Genomic DNA, 13,195 nt, shown 5'->3' with positions numbered 1-13,195 from the left:
AGACGGGAAGATCTGAAATAAAATCCATAGAGATATGTGTCCAGGGTCTGTTCGGGACCGGCAAGGGCAAAAGCAACCCACTGGCACGAGAACAGCAGGGCTTAGCCCGAGCACAAATCCCACAGGACTGCACAAAAGAACGCACATCCCGTGACAGAGATGGCCACCAAAAGGATCTAGCCACTAACTCTCTGGTACTAAAGATTCCAGGATGACCATCCAACACCGAACAATGAACCTCAGAGATCACTTTATTTGTCCACCTATCCGGGACAAACAGTTTCTCCGCTGGACAACGATCAGGTTTATTAGCCTGAAATTTTTGCAGCACCCGCCGAAAATCAGGGGAGATGGCAGACACAATTACTCCTTCCTTGAGGATACCCGCCGGCTCAGATAAACCCGAAGAGTCGGGCGCAAAACTCCTAGACAGAGCATCCGCCTTCACATTTTTAGAGCCCGGAAGGTACGAAATCACAAAGTCAAAACGGGCGAAAAACAGCGACCAACGAGCCTGTCTAGGATTCAAACGCTTAGCAGACTCGAGATAAGTCAGGTTCTTATGATCAGTCAATACCACCATGCGATGCTTAGCTCCTTCAAGCCAATGACGCCACTCCTCGAATGCCCACTTCATGGCCAGCAACTCTCGGTTGCCCACATCATAATTCCGCTCAGCAGGCGAAAACTTCCTGGAAAAAAAAGCACATGGTTTCATCACTGAACAATCAGAACCTCTCTGCGACAAAACAGCCCCTGCTCCAATCTCAGAAGCATCAACCTCGACCTGGAACGGAAGAGAAACATCTGGTTGACACAACACAGGGGCAGAAGAAAAACGACGCTTCAACTCTTGAAAAGCTTCCACAGCAGCAGAAGACCAATTGACCAAATAAGCACCCTTCTTGGTCAAATCGGTCAATGGTTTGGCAATACTAGAAAAATTGCAGATGAAGCGACGATAAAAATTAGCAAAGCCCAGGAACTTTTGCAGACTTTTCAGAGATGTCGGCTGAGTCCAATCATGGATGGCTTGGACCTTAACAGGATCCATCTCGATAGTAGAAGGGGAAAAGATGAACCCCAAAAATGAAACCTTCAGCACACCAAAGAGACACTTTGATCCCTTCACAAACAAAGAATTAGCACGCAGGACCTGAAAAACCGTTCTGACCTGTTTCACATGAGACTCCCAATCATCCGAGAAGATCAAAATGTCATCCAAGTACACAATCAGGAATTTATCCAGGTACTCTCGGAAGATGTCATGCATAAAGGACTGAAACACTGATGGAGCATTGGCAAGTCCGAATGGCATCACTAGATACTCAAAATGGCCCTCGGGCGTATTAAATGCTGTTTTCCATTCATCGCCTCGCCTGATTCGCACCAGATTATACGCACCACGAAGATCAATCTTGGTGAACCAACTAGCCCCCTTAATCCGAGAAAACAAATCAGACAACAAAGGCAAGGGGTACTGAAATTTAACAGTGATCTTATTAAGAAGGCGATAATCTATACAAGGTCTCAGCGAACCATCCTTTTTGGCTACAAAAAAGAACCCTGCTCCTAATGGCGACGATGACGGGCGAATATGCCCCTTCTCCAGGGATTCCTTCACATAAGTGCGCATAGCGGTGTGCTCAGGCACGGATAAATTAAACAGTCGACCTTTTGGGAATTTACCACCAGGAATCAAATTGATAGCACAATCACAATCCCTATGCGGAGGTAGGGCATCGGACTTGGGCTCATCAAATACATCCCGGTAATCAGACAAGAACTCTGGAACCTCAGAAGGGGTGGATGACGAAAATGACAAAAATGGAACATCACCATGTACCCCCTGACAACCCCAGCTGGACACCGACATGGATTTCCAATCCAATACTGGATTATGGGCTTGTAGCCATGGCAACCCCAACACGACCACATCATGCAGATTATGCAACACCAGAAAGCGAATAACCTCCTGATGTGCAGGAGCCATGCACATGGTCAGCTGGGTCCAGTATTGAGGCTTATTCTTGGCCAAAGGCGTAGCATCAATTCCTCTCAATGGAATAGGACACTGCAAGGGCTCCAAGAAAAACCCACAACGCTTAGCATATTCCAAGTCCATCAAATTCAGAGCAGCGCCTGAATCCACAAACGCCATGACAGAATATGATGACAAAGAGCAGATCAAGGTAACGGACAGAAGAAATTTTGACTGTACCGTACCAATGGTGGCAGACCTAGTGAACCGCTTAGTGCGCTTAGGACAATCAGAGATAGCATGAGTGGAATCACCACAGTAGAAACACAGCCCATTCAGACGTCTGTGTTCTTGCCGGTCAAAGTCCTATCGCACTGCATAGGCTCAGGTTTAAGCTCAGGTAATACCGCCAAATGGTGCACAGATTTACGCTCACGCAAGCGTCGACCGATCTGAATAGCCAAAGACATAGACTCATTCAAACCAGCAGGCATAGGAAATCCCACCATGACATCCTTAAGGGCTTCAGAGAGACCCTTTCTGAACATAGATGCCAGCGCAGATTCATTCCATTGAGTGAGCACTGACCATTTTCTAAATTTCTGGCAATATACCTCTATCTCATCCTGACCCTGACAAAGAGCCAGCAAATTCTTTTCTGCCTGATCCACTGAATTAGGCTCATCGTACAGCAATCCGAGCGCCAGGAAAAACGCATTGATATTACTTAATGCAGGATCTCCTGGCGCAAGAGAAAATGCCCAGTCCTGAGGGTCGCCGCGCAAAAAAGAAATAATAATCAAAACCTGTTGAACTGGATCAAGGCCAGAAATAACTTACAATTATTTTTGAAACTCAGAAACTTAGTTCTATCTCCAAAAAACAAATCAGGAATAGGAATTCTTGGTTCTAACATAGATTTCTGATCAATAGTGTCTTGAATCTTTTGTACTCTTGCCGAGAGCTGATCCACAAATGAAGACAGACTTCTAATGTCCATCGCTACACCTGTGTACTGAACCACCCAAATGTCTAGGGGAGAAAAAAGACAAAACACAATGCCAAGAAAAAAAAATGGTCTCAGAACTTCTTTTTTCCCTCTATTGAGAATCATTAGTACTTTTGGCTTCCTGTACTGTTATGAAAGGCAATTCAGTATAACAATGGACATGGAGGTCAGAGCACACACAGTGATCTGACAATAACCCAAAATAACAGAACGAGCTCTGAGACGTGGGAACTCTGCAGACCGCAATCCCTGATCCTCTCCAAACACAACTAGAGGCAGCCGTGGATTGCGCCTAACGCTCCCTATGCAACTCGGCACAGCCTGAGAAACTAACTAGCCTGAAGATAGAAAAATAAGCCTACCTTGCCTCAGAGAAATACCCCAAAGGAAATGGCAGCCCCCCACATATAATGACTGTGAGTAAGATGAAAAGACAAACGTAGGGATGAAATAGATTCAGCAAAGTGAGGCCCGATATTCTAGACAGAACGAGGATAGGAAAGATAACTTTGCGGTCTACACAAAACCCTAAAGAAAACCACGCAAAGGGGCAAAAAGACCCTCCGTACCGAACTAACGGCACGGAGGCACACCCTTTGCGTCCCAGAGCTTCCAGCAAAACAAATAGACAAGCTGGACAGAAAAAATAGCAACAAATAGCAAAGAAGCAATTAGCTATGCAGAGCAGCAGGCTACAGGAATGATCCACAGAAACACAAGTCCAACACTGGAACATTGACAGGAAGCATGAATCAAAGCATTAGGTGGGGTTAAGTAGAGAAGCACCTAACGACCTCACCAGATCACCTGAGGGAGGAAACTCAGAAGCAGCAGTACCAGTTTCCTCCACAAACGGAAGCTCCCAGAGAGAATCAGCCGAAGTACCACTTGTGACCACAGGAGGGAGCTCTGCCACAGAATTCACAACATAGCCCTAACCCTAGCCCTAACCCAAATGGGAAAATGGGAATAAATACATTTTTTTTATTTTTTATTTTTCCCAACTAAGGGGGTGATGAATTGGGGTTTGATTTACTTTTATAGCGGGTTTTTTTAGCAGATTTTTTTGACTGGCAGCCGTCACACACTAAAAGACTCTTTTTATTGCAAAAAAAATTTTTTGCGTTACCACTAGGGTTGAGCGAAACAGGTCGAAATTTTTCAAAAGTCGCCGACTTTTGGCAAGGTCGGGTTTCATGAAACCCGACCCGACCCCAGTGTGGGGTCGGCCATGAAGTCGGCGATCTTTTGAATCTAGAATCGGAATTCCGATATCGATTCCCGATATGTTTAAGATATCGGGAATTGGTATCGGAATTCAGATTTAAGCATAAAATAAAGAATTAAAATAAAAAATATCGCAATACTTACCCTCTGACGCGCCCTGGTACTAACCGGGAACCTTCCTTCCTTAGAATCAGCCTTCCAGGACCCTGCGGTGACGTCGCGGTGACGTCGCGGCTTGTGATTGGCCGCGCGGCCGCCCATGTGACCGCTCGCGCGGCCAATCACAAGCCGCGACGTCACCGAAGGTCCTGGAAGGGCTGATTCTTAGGAAGGAAGGCTGCGGGAAAGAAGCAGGGCGCGTCCGAGGGTGAGTATATTCCTATTAGGTATTTACTCACCCTCGGCCGATCGCTATGATGTACTATCCCGTACCTGGGAATTAAGTCCCAGGTCAGCTTGATGGGATAGTACATCAAATTGGATTAAGGGGTTAAATTACCCAATTGCACTGAATGTCGGATAACCAGGGGTGTCCTTTACTGCAGCCTATCTATATACAGAGCGAAACCCAAAACCACAACAACAAAACAGAGTGCACATAGACAAAGGATGAGACACAGAGATGAAGATGTGTTCAGACATTCATACATGAAAGACAAAAGAAAATGGATGGAACCCAAAAAGTCCTTTGGTATACGTGACAGCCCCCAGGGTGGTGGGGGGACATGCAAACGAACCACAGGAGAAACTATAGAGAAAACCTCAGCAAGGTAATCCTTCACTGGGGAGCCAGGACTCCAAACATCCATCTAACTTGGAATATAGCCAGCAAAGACTGCAAGTGCCAGAGGAGCTCCTCCTAAGGCTACGTTCACATTAGCGTTGCATCGGGGGCAGCCGCGGCGACGCATGCGTCATGCGCCCCTATATTTAACATGGGGGGCGCATGGACATGCGTTGCTCTTGCGTTTTGTGACGCATGCGTCACTGTGACGCAACTGTCAGGGCGCAGAGGACGCTGCATGATGCAGTTTTTTCTGCGCCAAAAATCATGCAAAGGTGAACGCATGCATCACAAAACGCGTTGTGCATGCATTTACATATGCGTTCTGCATTGCGTCGCCGACGCTGCACCGCACAACGCAAATGTGAACGTACTGTAAGATGTGATAGGACAAACCAAACAAGGAAGTGAAAACATCTACATAGAAGAAACACAGCAAAGCAAAGGCAAGAGGATTATCAGCAGGTGGACAGACAAAAATGGCTGTGGTCCAACACAGAGGGAAAATAAAGAACCTCATCCACAACTACTACAAAAGACTTCAACCTGTCATTGATTTTAGAGGGGGCAATACACAGTATTAAGAAATGGGGCATGTGACCTTTTGAACATGGTCACTTGGATGTTTTGAGTTGTCATTATGATTTAAAATGGGAAAACACAGTAGTTTGACAATAAATGGCTTCACCCAACCACTAACCATGAGTGGAGAAAATGTTTTGGTGCTATCATTCATATCTAATATATAATTGCCTAGAATACTACTTCCTGCAATTTGTGCCAACTTCCGTGGCTTTGTCCGGAGCTAATGTCCGGAGCTAATGTCCGGAGCTAATGTGTGGAGATAATGTCCGGAGCTAATGTCTGGAGCTAATGTCCGGAGCTAATGTCCGGAGCTAATGTCCGGAGATAAGTGACGTCAACAGTGTCCAGTGTCTGATTGGTTGCCGCCTGCTGCGAGCGACCAATCAGAAACGTGCCGTACTGTGACACACTCCGCCCGCCATTTTGGTGTGATTTTTGAATTTTTACCTCACAGCAAGTTTCTACTGCGTGGAGGCGGGCCCAGTGACGTTGCTCTTCAAGCTCCTGCCGAATTTCGTCAAAAAAATGATAATGCCATTTACCAAAGCTATATATATTTAGTTGTGAAGTGGTTCAGTGACATTTTCACACCAATTTTGAACTTTTGTTTGGTGTTTTCTCCATATACTGCCTATTATTTTTGTTCTTTCTTACTATTATTTATTAATTGCATTATTCTTACATTTGAATAAATAAAGTATATATGGATTCTAGACTCCCGATTCTTTAGAATCGGGCTGCCATCTAGTGTATATATATATATATATATATATATATATATATATATACGCCAAGAAAGCAAAGATTCTGCAGGGTTATGTAAACTTTTGAGCACAATTGTATATACTGTGAATAATTTATTGACTTTGTTCTTCATTGGGCTTCTGTTTGGGACATCAAAATTGCTGGAATACCTAGCATAATTCTACACTGTGCAGAATTATTAGGCAAGTTGTATTTTTGAGGGTTATTTTTATTATTGATCAACAACTATGTTCTCAATCAACCCCAAAGACTCATAAATATCAAAGCTTAATATTTTTGGAAGTTGGAGTGGGTTTTTTTTAAGATTTGGCTACCTTAGGAGGATATCTGTTTGTGCAGGTAACTATTACTGTGCAGAATTCTTAGGCAACTTAATAAAAACCAAATATATTCCAATCTCACTTGTTTATTTTCACCAGGTACACCAATGTAACTGCACAAAATTTAGAAATAAGCATTTCTGACATGCAAAAACAAAACCCCCAAAAATTAGTGACCAATGCTATATTTCTTTATGATGACACTCAACAGCCTTCCATCCATAGATTCTGTCAGTTGCTTGATCTGTTTACGACCAACATTGCGCGCAGCAGCCGCCATAGCCTCCCAGACACTGTTCCGAGAGGTGGACTGTTTTCCCTCCCTGTAGATCTCACATTTTATGAGGGACAACAAGTTCTCTGGGGTTCAGATCAGGTGAACAAGGGGGCCATGTCATTATTTTTTCTTCTTTGAGACCTTTACTGGCCAGCCACGCTGTGGAGTAGTTGGAGGCATGTGATGGAGCATTGTCCTGCATGAATATCATGTTTATCTTCAACGATACCGACTTCTTCCTGTACCACTGCTTGAAGAAGTTATCTTCCAGAAACTGGCAGTAGGTCTGGGAGTTGAGCTTTACTCCATCCTCAACCAGAAAAGGTCCCACAAGTTCATCTTTGATGATACCAGCCCATACCAATACCCCACCTCCACCTTGCTGGCGTCTGAGTCGGAGTGGAGCTCTCTGCCCTTCACTGATCCAGCCTCTGGCCCATCCATCTGGCCCATCAAGAGTCTCTCTCATTTCATCAGTCCATAAAACATTTGAAAAGTCAGTCTTAAGATATTTCTTGGCCCAGTCTTGACGTTTTATCTTATGTTTCTTGTTCAAAGGTGGTCGTTTTTCAGCCTTCTTTACCTTGGCCATGTCCCTGAGTATTGCACACCTTGTGCTTTTTGTTACTCCAGTAACGTTGCAGCTCTGAAATATGGCAAAACTGGTGGCAAATGGCATCTTGGCAGCTTCACGCTTGATTTTCCTCAATTCTTGGGCAGTTATTTTGCGCCTTTTTTGCGACCCTGTTGGCTATTTGCCATGAAACGCTTGATTGTTCGGTGATCACGCTTCAAAAGTTTGTCAATTTCAAGACTGCTGCATTCCTCTGCAAGACATCTCACAATTTTGGACTTTTCAGAACCCGTCAAATCTCTCTTCTGACCCATTTTACCAAAGGAAAGGAAGTTGCCTAATAATTAAGCACATCTTATATAGGGTTTTGATGTCATTAGACTACACCCCTCCTCATTACAGAGATGCACATCACCTAATTTACTTAATTGGTAGTTGGTAGTGTTGAGCATTCCGATACCGCAAGTATCGGGTATCGGCCGATACTTGCGGTATCGGAATTCTGATACCGAATTCCGATACTTCCCGCGTATCGGATACCGGAATCGGAAGTTCCCAGAATTCAAACTGAACGCAGCAGCCAATGAGGAATGAATGGAAGTGTGGGCACATCCTGTTTAGCATGCTGGGCATGTAAGTACTGGCAAGGCTGTGATTGGCTGCTGAAATGATGTCACTCTGCACTATAAAAAACGCTGCCGCCATTTTGCGCTCACTCTGCTGTGATTTCAGTTAGGGACATGATGCTGTGTTCTAACTGAGGGCCAGTTGAGATAGCTAATTGCTTTATTTTGCTTTTCCAAGGCTAATTTAGCAAACGCTGTGTTCACTGTTCAGTTCACCTTGCTCTTGCCTTGCAGCGCTGTTTTAACAGCGTTCTGCAAGGTCTCTGTGTGTGTGTGTGTGTGTGTGTGCAGCTCACTCTGTAGTCTGTGTGCAGCCATATACCAGGTTGTATTCAGCTCAGGGGGGGTTCACACTGCCTCACACAGTTCTATCCATTGTCCTTTTTTGCTCATAGTGCAGCCTGCTGCACATTTTTTCTAAAATTTCCTATTAGTGTCTTTCCACCCGTCTCCAGCCAAATAGTGGAAAAACACTAGATAGGATAACCTAGAGGGGTTTTTTTGGGCCTTGCAGCGCCGTTTACGGCTGTCTGCACGGTCTCCGTGTGAGCACAGCTCGCCCTGTAGTCTGTGTGCAGCCACAGCCGGTTGTATTCAGCTCAGGGTTTGTCACTGCCTCATACTGTAAAATAACTTGTCCTTTTTTCAAATAGTGCAGCCTGTTGAAAATTTTTTTAAAAATTTCCTATTAGTGTCTTTCCAACCGTCTCCAGCTAAATAGTGGAAAAACACTAAATAGGATAACCTAGAGGAGGGTTTTTTGGCCTTGCAGCGCCGTTTACGGCTGTCTGCACGGTCTCCGTGTGAGCGCAGCTCGCCCTGTAGTCTGTGTGCAGCCACAGCCGGTTGTATTAAGCTCAGGGTTTGTCACTGCCTCATACCGTTAAATAACTTGTCCTTTTTTTTCAACTACTGCAGCCTGTTGAAAATTTTGTAAACAATTTCCTATTAGTGTCTTTCCACCCGTCTCCAGCAAAATAGTGGAAAAACACTAGATAGGATAACCTAGAGGAGGGTTTTTGGGCCTTGCAGCGCCGTTTACGGCTGTCTGCACGGTCTCCGTGTGAGTTAAACTCGCTCTGTAGCCCGATCTGCACAAAAAAAAAAGTAAAGTTCACCAAACACCACTTAACACTTGTGTAGGCCACATTTTATCAATAATAAAGTCTAGTCCACACTTTACAACATTAGTGTTTCTTACACCTGTTAGGAGGAGCATTTCAGGAATAAGCACACTAAGGCCTTAGTACTTTTCTGCTTATCTTTATCTGTCAACCAAGATGAAGAGGGCAGGGAGTAAGGGTCGTGGGCGTGGGCGTGGAGCAGGGAGAGGAGCAGGGAGAGGACGTGGTGATTCTGTGCCTGCTGCGGGCACTGGTGACTCACCATCACCCAGTTTCAGCAGGGAACAGTCCTTCATGCGCAGCTTTGTCGGAGAGCGCCGTGCACCGCTGCTGCGTGAAGATCAAATTGAAGCCGTTGTCGGATGGATGGCAGCTAACGCATCGACTTCAATTAGTGCCACATCCTCTCAGGCACAGACCACTGGAGAGCAGCCATCTGTCTCTTCACCACCTGCCAAATTGGCCAGGCAGTCAGAGAGCCCAGGACAGGAGCCGTCTCTACTTCTGTTCTCTGAATCTCTTGGCTTGGAAACAGGGGGCCAGCCAAGCAGTATTGGAGAAATGGAAGAAGAGGCAGTGTGCAGTGATGCCCAACAGCTTTGTCTCTCTGACTCTGAAGAGGCGGGTGGGTCAGTGCCTGCGGTGACCACAGCGCAGTACGCATCTGATGATGAAACTCAGGTGCCGCTTTCTGGTGCGTACTGTGCTGCCGAGACTACCCAGGAGGAGCAGTTGGTGGCAGAGGGTAGTGGAGATGATGAGGTCCTTGACCCATCGTGGCGTGAGGAACAGGAAGGTGGTGGGAGCAGCTCAGAGGAAGAGATTCCCCTAACGGGCCAAAGGAGGGAGAGGGAGGGGGAAGACTGCGGAGCCTGTAGCCTCCACTTTGGCACCAGTTAGGAGCCTGTCTCTTTCAAAAGCCAAAAAGGGCGCTCCCAAGACTTGCAGTGCCTGGTCCTTTTTTGACACAGTTGCAGATGACATTTGTTTTGTCAAATGCAAGCTGTGTTATCAGAAAGTAAAAAGAGGTAAAAGTGTCAGCAACCTCAATACCACAAATATGTGGAAACATGTGCGGACCAGGCACGCGGTGGAGTTCCAAAAACACACTGAAGACCTAGGCCAACCAACAGCGGCAGCTACCACCTCTTCAGCTCGTGTTGCTTCTTCCTCCAGCTCACGCACAGCTGTTTCGGCTTCCTCCTTGGATCGCCATGGAAGAACCTCTGGCACTGTTGTCCAGAGACCTAGTGTAATTCCACTCACAGTACCACGTTCCCAGTCATCCTCACACTCCCAGCCTAGTCTACAGCCATCGGTAGTACAGGCATGGGAGAAAAGGCGGGCATTCTCGGCAAACCACCCCCGAGCACAGGCTCTGAATGCAGGCATTGCCAAACTTCTGTCGCTGGAAATGCTCTCATTCAGGCTGGTGGAGACTGACAGCTTCCGTGACTTGATGGCATTGGCAGTCCCACAGTAAAAGGTACCCAGCCGCTTTTACTTCAGCAGGCAAGCTGTCCCTGTCCTGCACAAGCATGTGGAGGGACAAATAAAATACGCGCTACTGAACGCCGTCAGTAGCAAGGTCCACCTCACCACCGATGCGTGGACCAGTCAACATGGACAGGGGAGATACCTTTCCGTCACTGCCCATTGGGTTAATGTTGTTGAGCCGGGTACAGACCGTGCGAGTGGCGCAGGACGTGTCCTGCCCACTCCAAGGATTGCAGGAATCCAGTCTGTACGCATTGACTCCTCCTCTTACACCAGTTCCTCAGATTCCTCGCTGCAGGATCCGTCACAGTCCACCTCCACATGGACCCGTGAACGTTTACCTGTTACGACTGACATGAGCACAGCCGTGGCCAAACATCAGCAGGCCGTCTTGAAATTAGTTTCTTTGGGGAATCGAAGCCACTTTGGTTGTGCAGAGTTTTCTGAGGGACTATCCGGATCTTGATGCACTTCTGCACAAGGCCCGCCTAGAGTGTGCTCACTTGCGGCGTTCCAGCTTGGCAAGATCCCGCATTGCTGCTCTGCAGCGTCGGTTTCGCCTTCCTGAACATCGCATCATATGTGACCTACCTACCAGGTGGAATTCCACGTTACATATGTTGGAGCGGTTGTGTGAGCAGCAGCAAGCAGTAATGGAGTACCAGCTGCATCAGGCGCAAAAAAGTCGCAGTCAATGCCGCTCAGACTTCACAACCACAGAGTGGGCCACTATGAAGGACGTCTGCCAGGTTTTGCGTCCTTTCGATTATTCCACGCGGATGGCAAGTGCAGATGATGCACTAGTCAGCATGACTGTCCCCCTTATCTGCTTGCTTCAAGTAACCCTGCAAGGGATAAGGGATGATGTGGAAGAGGTGGAGGATGAGGAGTCACCTTTTCCATCAGCTTCTGGGCAGTCAGCGCCACGTGGTTCCTCACAAAGGGGTCGGCAGGGGACCCTTTGTGAGGAGGATGAGGAGGAGTCAATGGACGAGGAAGAGCTACGTCCAGAGGAGGGAGTTACACCATTGTCCAGTGGTCAGTGTGTACAGCGAGGGTGGGGTGATGAAGAGCGAGCAGAGATCATGTCTCAAGCAGGGGACAGCGTTTCTGGGCCAGTTGGCAGTCTGCAGCACATGGTTGATTTAATGTTGCAGTGCCTGAGAGATGACAGCCGCATCGACCACATTCTCAACGTGCCTGATTATTGGGTGTACACCCTCCTCGATCCTCGCTACCGTGACAATGTCCAAAACCTCATCCCGGCGTTGACACGGGAGCGTAAAATGCGGGAGTACCACGACACACTGGTGAATTCCATCATCTTCTCCAGTCCAACTGAGAGGAGTGCTGCTAGTGCTTTACAAAGCAGCTCAGTGCGTCGAGGCAGTGGAGGAGGAGGCTCTGCACAAAGAGGGAGCAGAAGCAGTGCCTCTGCCCAAGGCAAGCCCAGTATGGCACAACTGTGGAAAACTTTTGTGTGCACGCCCCAAATGTCTACACCATCACCGGCGGCTCCAGTCAGCAGGAGGCAACGGTTCCGTCAGATGGTGACAGACTACATGGCTTGCCCTCTTACTGTACTCCCAGACGGCTCTTCCCCATTCAAGTTTTGGGTCTCTAAGCTGGATACATGGCCAGAGCTAAGCCAGTATGCATTGGAGGTGCTGGCTTGCCCCGCGGCTAGTGTCTTATCGGAACGTGTCTTTAGTGCCGCAGGTGGTGTACTAACAGACCGTCGCATGCGACTATCCTCCGATAACGTTGACCGGCTTACTTTCCTGAAAATGAACCAGGCCTGGATCTCGCAGGAATTTGCCACTCCTCTGCCTGATTAAGTAATTGGGTGTCATCCAGGTCTCCTGATGTGTTCATCTTTCTACCACCTGAACTGCTATTCCTGGGCTCCAACACCGCCAGTTGCGGCTCAGAAGTGCAGGCTGCACAGTCAAAACATACGACCCAGTGTTATTGGGTTTCAGTAACGTCAGCTGATCCCCAGCTGTGTAGCCGGCAATGTGTCCTGCGACCGCCATGCTGGCACAACAACCTAAATGTAAGGGAACCTGTCCCGTCCCCCCCCTTCGGCGTTTGTTACTGAAAGAGCCATCTTGTGCAGCAGTAATGTTGCACAAGGAAAAGGTAGCTCTTTTATTTTAGCTCCTTGCACACGCAGAACTTAACACTTATAAAATGTGTTCACTGATACCGTTATACCTTCCCGGAGCTGGGACTTTCCTTCATAATGTGACGCAGCACAGGCGTCATTCCTACCCCCTTGGTGCCATGCGCTGCCTCCTCAGTGTTGTTTTAAGCTGTCACGGAGCCTGCGCTGTTCTGTTATCCCTTGGCCATGGCCAGTTTGCGCTGCCTGTCTTCTGACATAATTTGGTGTCAGGATGGCTGCGCCTGTGTGCCCGCGCTGC

This window comes from Ranitomeya imitator, chromosome 4 (assembly GCF_032444005.1).
Source record: "Ranitomeya imitator isolate aRanImi1 chromosome 4, aRanImi1.pri, whole genome shotgun sequence".
Taxonomy (NCBI): domain Eukaryota; kingdom Metazoa; phylum Chordata; class Amphibia; order Anura; family Dendrobatidae; genus Ranitomeya; species Ranitomeya imitator.
The sequence above is the reverse complement of the archived record's forward strand: the minus strand, read 5'-3'. Positions refer to the sequence as shown.